General features: G+C 28.6%; 1 protein-coding gene across 1 annotated transcript in view; it reads left to right on the forward strand.

Annotated features, from left to right (window-relative positions):
* Positions 1–13,021: 13,021 nt before the first annotated feature.
* The window catches only part of LOC121122051 (acid-sensing ion channel 2), a 139,277-nt gene continuing 138,997 nt past the window's right edge, over positions 13,022–13,301 (forward strand). The window contains exon 1 of the mRNA XM_040717060.2: positions 13,022–13,202. The gene's annotated coding sequence lies outside the window, so the exon portion shown is untranslated. The remainder of the gene's footprint in view (positions 13,203–13,301) is intronic.

The raw sequence follows: 13,301 nt of genomic DNA on the forward strand, positions 1-13,301 counted from the left end.
TTCTATAAAAAGTATTTTATATAAAAAAAAAATTATCTAGGAGAAGCTTTGCTAAAAGTTTATATTTATCCAAATGTCTTATATCCAGACTTGTTTGTATGTATTACTCGTATATATAAGTTTTTGAAAAACTTTCTTAATGCCATTTTAATAGTATTATAATTTAAAAATCAAAGATAAAACTTGATTTAGATAATAAATCATTAAATTAGTAGTTGTTGTAGTTTTTCATAAGAATAAGACAAGGATTTTGTCAATAAAAATAAGAAATAATTTTCAAGGAAGAAAGATATGTCAGAAATACAGATTTTTTGCTATCAGAGAGAAAGTACAGGAATTATTATATGGAGCATGAAAAAATCAATAGAATCATTTTTTTATAAAATCCAACATATGTATACTTAGTATATTCCTAATATATCTATCATTACTGTAAAAACCTATCAAGATTATTATTCTTTTATCAATGTTAGATAAACTAAAGCCGCGAAAATTTTTATATCCTGTCATATTTTATGTTCGTTACTTTAATCTACTCCAACGATGTGTGACAAAAGCAATTTTTTCAATAGTATTTGATGGCGTAAAGTGATTCTGAACTTGTCTTACTGAGATAAACCCATATATTTAGATATGCAAAGATTCTTAAACCTTATCTCAGTGAAAATATTTGTATAACAAAGTGGACTGGATAAAAAAGAGACCTCAAAATAAAACATATTAAATTACAGGATAAAAAGTTAAACGTTTATAATATTTATTTCATTTCATTTTGTTCGTTTAGTTACTATTCCCTTCATTTTGCACTCGTTAATGCAAATTAAAATGCAAAAATACGTGTATTAATATAAGATGTTGGGGGAAAAAAATCACATTAAAAAAAAAAAATATATATATCAACATGAGTTTGGGAATTCAAAAAGATATAATTTGTTATTCTTATAGCAAAAAACATTTAATTATTATTTTGCGTAATAATTACTATTATATAGTCATTAATTTATACGAATTTTGGGAGTCAAATTCGCACACATCAGTTTTTACTGAGATTGCGTACATAATAAAAATAATATTATAATTGTATATCGATTGTTATATGCCTCAGTCCGTACTATTTGTATATAATTTAAAAGGAAATTTATATGGAACGACGTAACTGAATGCACAACTTGCTCGAGAGGAATTATTCTCTGGATTTCAATGTGCGTAAGTTCGCATCTCGGTCGTTCCTAGAAAAGGAAATATACATAATGTATATGTACTTCAAAGAAGATTCCTAGCTCAGATGGAGTCATTGTAATACTATAATGAATACTTATACTTGATTGGTGCAACTGTATCTGACCAAAAAAAAGAACGTTAAAAAACAAACAAAGGAATGACTTCTAATCATAACAATCCATGAAATTAACTAAACCTCAATTAAAAAGTTTTAAATATATGAATAATTCCAAAAGAAAACATTAACAAGATAATAAAAAAGTTCATATAATTGATTAAATGTTATTTAATAATGTTAAATTATTTGCGTTCAAATGTAGATTCAAAGGAATAAGAAGCATTTTCATAGATCTCAGGTTATATAATACACCAATTCACTGAAGACGAGTTACCACATTTATGGTATGTGTATCTAACCTGTTCAAACTTTAACTTTTTTTTCAAATCTTTTAATATTTGGTTTTTTTCCGTTCCCCGAGGCCTTTAGAAGCTAAACATAGCAGTCATTTGGATTTTGAACCACGACTATGCCTGCCGCATGGGCTTGAAAAATTTATTGTTGGTGGATCTAAAAAAAGGCAAAAAACCCCTGATTGTTCGTATTCTTTTAACTATAGCTTCGAAATGGCTTATCGTAAAGCATTGATATGGGTATTAAATCAAAACCAAAAAATTGTGCTTCAATTTGTATAAATATGTGATTAACCCTTTATTTGTGGGCGGGGGTAAATTTTACCCCAGATATTAAAATTTTATACATTTCTTTCATGTCTCTTTATGTATTCTCCTAAGTTATTATTATCTTGACGTATATGTATACAAAAATAGAATACAATAGAATAAAATGCATTCTTTCCTTGAACAAAGTTAATAAATCTATACTAAAAACAATACAAAATAATATACTAAAAATACATTGATTCTCAATGGTTTAAATTAGATTTCTTGAAAGACAATATATTTATTTCTGTGGTATTTCAAAACTTGCAGTAAACAGTTTCTCTGCTCTTGGTCTGTGGAAATCCTAGTTGCAAAGTCACTCATGAGTTTTACGCCTCTCTTGGCAACCTCATTGGCCACTTGTACTGAGTTCACAAGCTCCCATGCTGCCCTATAGTTTTCATTATTTTCCCAGTCACCAACCGTTGAAATAAGACACTTTTCAATCCTAGAGAGTAAAAAAGAAAATTTGACTCGGGTCCAATCAAGTCGATGAGAGAGGTAGCTGGGTTGCCTTTTCTATAACACTCCAGGTTTTCGGTTTTTGATAGCTTGAGTGGTAGCTTTTGTTTTATAGGCGTTGTCATGCATGTTCTCATGCGAACTGAATAAGGTGAATGGTACTAATTCCCGAGTCAGATACCAACCGGTATCTCGCATTTTCTTCAGAATAGAGGTTGTGAGTTCATTATCAATATGTTGATAGGGCAGCATGTTCGTAATCAATTGTAAATTGTGGATAGGAGCGAAAACGGCAGATTTTGCTGTTATCCAGTGGTCTACATAAAATAAAGCCAGGAGTTTATGTATTCACTCTAGTTTAATGATGGCGTCCTTTTCGTATTTGTGTCCATTTGAAAACATTAACATTTTCATAACATATATATTCTTGGCCATCCAACGAGCTTGATTAATTGCACGGAGCTTGGTCCAATGAATACCTCGACTAGGTTTCTTACCAATAATATTCGGGCACAACTCTGCTTATTCTCTTAAGTCTGCCATTGTCTTCTCTAGAAAATGTTTATGGTATTATTATTATTTTTATTAATGGGGTCCAAATCTTTCTCAAAATTGGCTAAAATTCTTGAATTTTTCATACATACTAAGGACAAAACTTTTTTTAATTAATCAAACATTGTATTGTCCGGACCCTGACTCTTTCCAAAAATAGCTTCCCATGCTCCTCCAATTACCACCTCTGATATATGATGCCTCCAAGCGAAGTAGAAAACTTGTCCCCAAGTTTTTCATGAATCAATTTTGCTGCACACTGTTGTTGATGCCACTATTGCTGGATGTTGTGTAAAATCCTAGACCAAAAACGTTGTTTTGCAGATTCTATTTTCCCAATATTTCTAAAGTAACCTGTCATGAGAGGAAAAGTGAGCAATTTCCCTTCCTCGTACTATGGAACACCTGAGAAACGTACAGCGAGAGTATTAGGAGTGCATTAGAAGTGTTTTTGCAACTCGGATTACCACCGAGCAAGAGCACAAAAACTGTTTACTGCAAGTTGTAGAATATCACATAAATAAATATATTAGCAAGAATAAATCTAATTTATACCATTAAGAATCAATGTATTTCTAATATGTTATATTGTATTGTTTATTGTATATTTATTAGCGTTATTCAAGGAAGAAATGTATTTCATGTGTTTTATTTTATTGAATTATATTTTGGTATATATACCTCAAGATAATAATAACTTGGGAGAAATGATTGGAACAGAAAATTTCTCAGTGAGAAAAAAACTTTATAATTAAAGTATATTAAAGAAAAAGTTAAATTTATTTTATATAATGTCAGAGTATAAATTAAAAGCGATCTAACATGGAAAAGCTTTCATGTTAACACTTTCCGCAAGTATTGAGGCGGACATGGTTTTATTGCAACGGAACTTCTCTTAACTAAGTTGAACTCAAAGTCGCATCCAAGTATACTTGATATTGTATGTTTGATAAGAAATTAACATATAAATAACGGCTCTTGACAGTAGACTAGTATATAAGTATTCATATATAGATAAAATTTGGTTTCTTCAATGACAAATATACTACACCTTAAACTTGAAGTTCTTGATTTTTTTATAACACAATTAAGTTTTTTGGAAATGCACTCATCCATGGAGCACTAGACACCTGAAATAAGGACGACATTTTTCCTTATTTCATCTGAGACATTTTTTTCTTTTATTATATCTATACTAATAAAATAAAGTTTGTCTTTATGTACGATTATATGATAAAAAGTCATCGGGTGCACTCTATATGGTGGTCCATGATGTATATCATCAATATATTTTGATCTAAAGCATAACAATCAATGTAGTCTTATTAATGAAATATTGCAGGCGTGTGCATATAGCATCGAACAGAGATGCACGGTGCACTATATATATTGATCCCTGATGTAAATCATATAAATATTTTGGATATAAGAAATAATATTGTAGTAGTATTAATGAAATAATGAAGGCGTTATTGTAATTGGTATCTATCAAATTCATATGTTTGTACAGTATCTATATGTTAAGATTTGAATTGTATACTTATAAACGCTGGTATGTAGAAATGAATTGTTTGTTTTTATTAGTGAGCGCTCTAAAGATAAAAGTATTCACCAGTCACCCCAAGATATTATTTCATATATCTATATCTTATTATTATTCTTTCATTCTTGAGGTATTTCCTCAATTGAATTGGCATAAGTATTGAGTAGTTTCGTATGAGTGTACTCATGAAAAACGGAAAGTAACACTGAGGATTTATTGTGAAATTATCTTTTATATTATTAAAGCAAAATTGATCTTTTAGACAACCTCTACTTACTCGGGGCAATGCCTGTTACTGCCGCTAGTACAATAATATGTCAAAGTAAAATAGGGGTCAAATATATTGTGTTTAACATTTTTAAAATCTCAAACTACAATTTTCATAAAAGATTGATCCTTTTCACCTTTTGTCAACGACCTATGACTCAAGTTGGAAAATAAAAGAAAATATATTTACATCGATAGCCCTACAAAACTTAGGAACAGGGACGTGCCTATAATTTTTTGTTAGGGAGGGTGAGGATGCTTGGCTTTGTTTTTTAGTTTCGATTATTTACTGAAAAATTTAAGTTCAGATCAGCAATACCTTTATGAAACCCCTGACTCTATTTCATCAAATTCTTATTTACTACACAAGTCACCCATAAACTTACATGAAGCAAGGAGGCTTACAAAAGCAAATATATTTTTAAGATTTAACACATTTGAATCAATTCCAACTAATACACTTTTGCAAATTGTAAGATTTATTGTTAACTTCTATGCTCTGATGGGGTTTAAGATAAAATTCAATCCAACACATGTAGTGAAGGGTCTAGGTATTTTCAATATGTAGTAACCTTATTGAAATATATAAACAAGGATTTCGTTTCGATTGCACAAAATGCTCATAGAAGAAATAGTTTTTTACACATTATGAAAATATATTAATAACGGGATTGGGTGATAGTGATTCCAAAGTTAGAAAATATGTGTTGGAAAAAGGTTTAATAGCAAAAATGACAATCCAACCCACAAAGACAACTTGAAGTTCTTCATTTAATAAAATTTCAGTCTGATCATTTTTAAATATGTTTGATTGATCATAATCAAGTATTTCTGGTTCCCCATTTTGCAGTATTGGCACATTAAAGATATTAAAAAAGCTAAAAAGGAACCTTTATAATTTAATAATTTTCCTTGTCATTCTCAGTCCGTAGAAAGAGCTGGGAGACTGGTTTCCAAAGTTTGTACTAAAGTTTACGGATATAATCAAAGGCATTAATATATTTTGTCGACACTGGAATCTAGAAAAATACTTAGGAAATTTCAAACAAATAATAGATTTGTAGTATAACAGCTGTTCTATGAATTTATTGTGAAAAATAATTGTGTTCTTAAAAAGTTTATATATTCTTTAAATTGATATTAGGCTCTGAGTAAGTTACTAAAAAGAATAAAAAAGAAACGATTATTTCAGTTAAAAATCTACTTTTGCATGCTTCATCAATGTCAAGCAATGCGGTGAAAGGGAGGGAGACACCAATATTGCTCCATAGAAGCCAGGGTACTAAAGTAACAAAAAATTATTTAATACACTTTAAATATATTATAATATGAGTAATAATTTTTATTATTACATATTTTTAATTTTCTTGATATAATTTTTTTTTGTGTCATATGGAAGCATTCAAGAAAAAACCAGTGGGGAGGGGGGGGTTGGTTTAGGCTCTCAGAAAATTTCATTTATTTGCAATAGTTTCTATGATTGTGAAACACCATTTCAAAATATTATAATTGAATGTTCAAAACTTAGTTACAATATTTGCGTTTTCTAATCATGTTAGTTGAAGTACCTGAACAATATAATGTTAGTCGATAGAAATATTTTTAATTAAATTAATAAGTTTTATATCTAATTCGATAATGATTGAATAAGATACAATGTTATTATTATTGGTTATGATTAATCATTGTAAATATTTAAGTATCATATAAAATTTTATTAATTACATATGATCGGTGATCAATAAATTACTCTAGTCAGGAAAACTTCATCTTTTCTTTGGCTTTGCATTAAGATGGTAAGTTTATGAGTTTTTTTTTATCTCAAGAAACATAAAAATGACCTTCACAACCCGAAATTTGGGCATACACAGTGTTTTTGTTCAAAAATATTTTTTTACAACTTCAACATGACTTAGTGTTCCTTTTCACCTAAAAGATTTAAACAAACAAAAAAACAGCTAATATAGTTTGTAGATACATGCTTCTAGATTATAAAAGTAGAGAAATGCTAATTAATTCACTCATTTTTTATGACGGTGGTTAAAAGCATGTTTGTCTAAAGTGAAGAAATTTCGTATATTTATGAAGCTACTCGCGATACTACTCGGCATTGCCTATAATTATTAGACGTTGATGAACATACAACTTTTGCTTTAATAATATATTAAGATAACACCACAACAAATCCTCAGTGTTACCCTCTGTTATTCCTAATTACATTCACACGTAGCTACTCACTCAATATTATGTACTCATAAAAAAAAAAAAAAATAACGATAATAGATTGAGAAAAAAATAATAATATGATTTGATGAGCCAGGCAGCATTTTAGCTGATTTCTAAATCTCATCTAGAGTCACATTTATGTTTTTTTAAACTTTATATAAAGTACTTCTTTTTTTTTTCTTTTGGAAAATGAGTTGAACTAAACGCCTGATTAATTTCTATTATTTTATCCAGTTCTCCCTCTATATTATACTCCCTATATGAATCAGGGAACGCTATATACAGTGCATCCGGTAACGTGTTTTCATCTCTATTTATATATTTAAAATCCTTAATTTAAAAAAAAGTTTGTTTGTGTGTCCACACCGTTGAACCTAAGAGGCTGAAATTTTGCTTAGGTGGCTCTTTTGAATCTAATCAGGATAAGAAGGGGGTGACAATATATATATATATATATATTTTTTTTTTTTGGGGGGAGGGGTCATATAAGAGGGGTTTATTCTTTACCTAAAACATTTTTTTTGTAGCTCAAGGAGACTAGATAGGTGGTAAGTTTTAAGTCAACAAAGGACTGGCGTCTCAAAAGACAACTTTACGAAATGACACGTTTAATGAATTTATTCAAAATAATAAAAGTTATGACCAAAAAAAATTGGTGAGAATTGGAATTATGTTATTTCAGGTGCAAAAAAATGAATTTACAATGAAATGTTGTATTCGTAAATGAAATAAAGTTTGTATAAATTAGTCTGGATATTCGTTTGATACATCAGTTAAAAATTTATTTTAATTCTTAACTTTATATGCAGTCTTTTTCTGAATAATTCTTCAACTTTTTTTTCCCCATCAAGTTTCAATTTTTAAGAATAAATGCTGCAAAAGAGTCATTTTTCAGATAAAATTTAATACTCTAATAATAAATCGTAGTATTTTTAATTTCCAGAACATTTTATTACATAATTTTAGCAATTTTTTGAAAACTTTATTAAGATTTACTAAATTTTTGTAAAAATAATGCAAAAAAGTTTTTTCAATTTATTTTGGGAATTTTTTGACAAAAATTAAAAATTACCTTCTTATCTAGACAATTAATTATACATATATTATAATGCTCGCCCAGGCCGAAGGGGTAAAAAAATAAAGAAGAAAAAATAATATTGACCATTGTCAATGTAATTTCCAGCACCCTTCTTCCCCAGCAATGCCCGTAATTCTTTGGTAGTATATTCTTAAATAATGTTTTATTCATTGGTATTGTAATTATTTACTGAATATGGTGGCAATGGATTGTAAAATGTTCAATAAACAAAGTCAACACCTGTGATTTCTAGGTACTTTATAATAAACGAAGTATGATAAAAAAGAAAACTTTATTTTCTAATTCAAACTAAAACTATCATTCCATTCTCAGATTTTTTAATTATTATTTTGGTAGGCATGTCCACAACGTTTGTACTGTTAGTTTGTTTTTGACAGATAAAAAGGGTAGAAGTCTTTTGTTGTGCTCCGCGATTTTCTACTATGGAAAAAAGGGGAAGAAAAAATTAGTTTAAGTATAAATTCATAAAACGCTTTTGATTATTGGGTCATTCCGTGTCTAATCAACGAAAAAAATAAAAATGTCACCCGACCCTGTCAAATTTGGATGATTTTTGGCACACAAGCTCGTATTCATAAGTAAATTAAGTGTGCCAATTTTCATCCCATAATTCTGAGTCGTTTCTGAGTTATAGATACTCGTTTAAGACCAAAATTTTCAACATCGCTCTAATGTCTTTTTACCCGACGGTTCTTTTTCTTGTGATTTTTTTTATCCAAAAGAGCTAACCTCTTGAAATTTTGTAGTTAACTATTTTGAAGTGTGAGGATTCACAAAAATTAACTCAAAAATAAAATATTTAAATTTCTTATGACCTCAATTTGGATTTAAAAAAAATAAATCTGAAATACACTAGCATGTACTTGATCAACAATAAAAAAAAAATGCCCAATTCTTATGAATATAAAACTTTGGGAACATCAAAATTTTACGTAAATAGGGGTATCACTGTGCCAAAAAAAAAAAAACACGTGTTGGCTTTTTTATCATAGCTCCCACGTTGGGATCTCCCAGTTAGGTTCCTTTTCTCTAGACATTTGTTCAATTTTACTTACGTTTTTATATCTTAAACATATTTTATTATCTATATAGACTGAAAAAAGAAAACTGCACTATAGTCATTCATATTATTGATTAGAAGTTGATAAATAAAAATAAATTGAGAATTTTATAGTATATCACTTGTTTATAAAGTTGGACATAACGTTAAAATAGTTTGTTAATTCTTTATTGAGACTTGGAACTGTCGATCTTTCGCTCTTGCTACTGCTGTAAACTCTTTTGGATTAAAAAATACACAAGGAAAAGATGCGTCGGGTAAAAAGACATTATAGCGACGTTGAAAATTTTGGTCTGAGACGAGTATTTATATCTCAGAAACGACTCAGAATTATGTAGTGAAATTTGCCACACTTAATTTACTAATGAATTTGTGCTTGAAATGCCTAGCTTGAAAATGAGGTCTCTAGACTTTTACACGTTTTTTTGGGCAAACATTTACATCAAAACAGAGCAAAATTGAAGATTTCATCATATTGGATTATGAACAAAAAATTTGGTTAGTATATATGCAAATTTTATATAATTTAAACTACGGGATTTTTCACCCCAAGTACAATGAAGCTATACATATGTCCAAGATTTTAGTTAAATACAAATTTTAACATAAATGGAAAGAGTATGGCGTATATTTATCAAAAAAATAATTTACAGTCGCTTCCACGACCCATGGCTTGGAGTGGGAATTATGTTATACTTATATTGTAAAAAGCTTTGAAAAATTTAATTGATTCATCCAAAGCCTACAATAGACGAGCAATGTCGTTGATCTCATCTAGTTTTACATAAATTGAGTTAGGAGAACTAAAAAATAATCAGTATTTAATATTCTTTTACTATTGTATAACAATATTTAAAAAAATATTTTTATATAGTTAAAATATATTATTTCTCAGTTTCAAAAATGAATATAGTTATATTAATAAACTCTAACCTTTAAATTTTTTAGATTAGTTAAGATAATGATGTAGAACAAGATACTTTGTCTAATCAAGAACTAATCATGAACTTTTTTTAAAAGGAGTTTTAAGGATTAAAAATTGTAGTGAAAATGATTTAATTCAGTTGACCAAGACTTTATTTAGTAATTTCTTTTACAAAAGGAGAAATTAAAAGTTACACAATGACATTTAAACAAAGTTATAAAAGTAACTAAAAACTCAAAGACATCTTTAAGAAATTGCTAATATATTGAAGTCATAAACGATTTAAAAAAAGTAAAAAGGAATATCATTTTCATCAAATAAACTTTTTTATAATGCATTAGTGAAGCTGTTACCCTTTTGCCCATATACATATTTAAAATATAGTATAATACAAAATCGAAGATTTTTAAGCTTTCGGTTAGAAATTGATTTTTTTTTTTTAAATTCATGGTAAGACTATACTTACTGATTTTTCAAAAAATGACTTTATTCATGTAACACACACTAACGTTTTCTGCTCTATAACTGATACCTACATCAGTAAAAAATACTAGTAATGTAATGTGTCAGCTATTGAACTTTAACTTAAAGTTTAAAGTATCTTTTAGATAGGTAGTAAAAATTAAATAATAATGATTTATAAACCACGTTATAAATGATGCAACCAATTATGGACAAATCATAAAAAAAGATACATATACCCCACATACAAGAAAAATACATTTTATATTATATTTCTTGAAAGATTGTTAATTTTAGGTATACATTTTTTTTAATTTGCATTTTTAACATTTTCATATCTTATCTAAAGAATTTACTCAACAATTTACACTGTGTACCAAGAAAAATCTACTCCACCACATAGTTTTAACTTTATCAACTCTTAATTCACACTGAAATGTCCCAAAAATGAACAAAATTGTTCAAACATTATTGTTTCATGAACGTTAAGTATAAAAATCCATTGGTAAAAAACACCTTCACACTATGAAAGGACTCCATAGTGTACGTTATATAAACTAAACATAGACAAAAGCATATTATGTTAATAAAGGATAAATTAATTGAAGCTAAATTGGTATACAGGGAGCGGGGATCAAATTGTCGCCTACTTTAAACCTTGATAACTTGAAGACGACATTATCAAATAAAAAAGCTATTCTTGTCAGCTGACAATACGTAGTTCAGTTAGCATCATACCATCATCATACGAGGAGATAAAGAGCTATAAGTGGAACGAGGAGCTTTCGAGGTCCGCCGTAGTCATGGCAATGGTTAATAATGAAGGTGAAATCTCCAATTTAACGATTGTTTCAACCTTAGGAGTGAATTTACGGACTGTTCAGCGTATTTGTAAGAAGCTAGAGGACACCTGGGATCCCGACCTTAATCCTTTGGACTATTTTGTCTGTTTGTATGTCGAGAGACATACAAACAGACATCCCCATAGCACCAAGGCCAGCCTGATAGACTCCATCAAGGAGGTATTCGACAACATGGACAATGAGATGGTCAGAAGAGCCTGCATCCGGTTCAGAGGCCGTATTGAGGCCGTTATTGATGCCAACGGTGATTATATCGAATGAATGGCTACTCTATACCTATATGTTCGTCATAGTTTTGATTTTCAATAAAAAAGTTAAAAAATATATATTTTGTGCTGTTTTTTGTAGAAAAATATTTTGGCGACAATTTTATCCCCGCTCCCTTTATTATGAATAATTTATACAGGATAAAAAAAATTGAACAATGACGTTGAAAAATGGAAAGAACGATTTACAGGTCGTAATTTCGGATTAACACATTTATAAAACCATTATGTATTCTTAAAACAAATTCTTGAGAAGCAAGTTAGATAGTTTGAACTATAGATAATCGAACGAAAGAGTATACCATCATATGAATGGAGAAAAAAATATTTCATCTTAAACTCTGATAGTTTTTTTCTTTTAAACTTGAAGGTAAAATATAACAAATAAAAGCCCAAATTCCTATAAAAATCTTTTTATAGATAAATTGGAAATTTTTATCGGTCAATGGCGTTCTAGTGGATCTGAATTTCTATAAAATGCCCTGAATTTTATGGTAAAATAATTAGTTTCTTTTTGATTAGGAACAATATAAAAATATATAAAATCTCAATATTTAATTATATTTTAAAATTGAAATAAAAAACACACCTTGAGGGATCCCAGAAATATGATATCTGCTCTAGTAATTTCTCTTGATGCCTTACAAAAGAAACACATTCTTTCTCTATTAGTCTTCCTATACACACTACTCAGAGACTACTGGTAACTATTGTATATTTTATTCAAAATTATGAATGATCGAGCAGAGGATTTCCCAGGCCTAAATTTAAAATAAAAATATATTTAATAGTTTTGTTATATGAAGCCATGTTTCATAAAATTTAATATAATAGGTACTGTGACCCATTAAAATATTTCATGTGGCAATGCCGCTCATTTTATTAAAAAGTTGGACATTGCTAGTTAAGACTTCATTTTTATATTTTTGTATGAATAGAATGGATGCTGAAAAAAATATTTATTTAATTTTTTTTTAAAAGCAGATAACGAAAATTTAATCCATTAAAAAACATTATAATGGGGTGGACCAATGAAAAAATTATAGTTTAACAATGCTAAAAGAATATGGAAGCTCCATCAAGATATTTTTTTCCCGAAGATACTTGAAATTTTCTACAGTATCTATTTATTTAGATTAAATTTTTTTTTTTGCAAAATTAGATGACGTATATATTAATATGTATTTGATATCATTTATCTTTCAAACAACATAGAAACATTACATAGGTTCTCTTATTTAGTAAAAAAAAACAACCCAAAAAATCTCTTCTCTTAAGAAAGATAAGCGCCATCCTACGGTTTCGTTCTCTTTTACTTCACGGTTAAACCAAAAGCAGAAGAAAAATAAGTTGTCACTCGATCTCAGTTATTTACTCTTGAAGAAATCCTTATAATTCCTTATAATAATATATCTATATGAGCGTGTCTTTATTAAAATATATTTGTGACTATATATTTAAATTGATCTGTGAATGTGTTGGATCCCCAAAGAATAAAAATAAAAATATTTTATTGGACTATCTAGAGGGAATTGAGTAAGTTTTTATTCAATCAATTGATGGCTTTGTGTTGCGTTAAGCACATATCAAGAAAATGAAATATTCTCAATTTATTTTTATAAGTCATACTGCCCA

This window comes from Lepeophtheirus salmonis, chromosome 7 (genome assembly GCF_016086655.4).
Source record: "Lepeophtheirus salmonis chromosome 7, UVic_Lsal_1.4, whole genome shotgun sequence".
NCBI classification, from domain to species: Eukaryota; Metazoa; Arthropoda; class Copepoda; order Siphonostomatoida; family Caligidae; genus Lepeophtheirus; species Lepeophtheirus salmonis.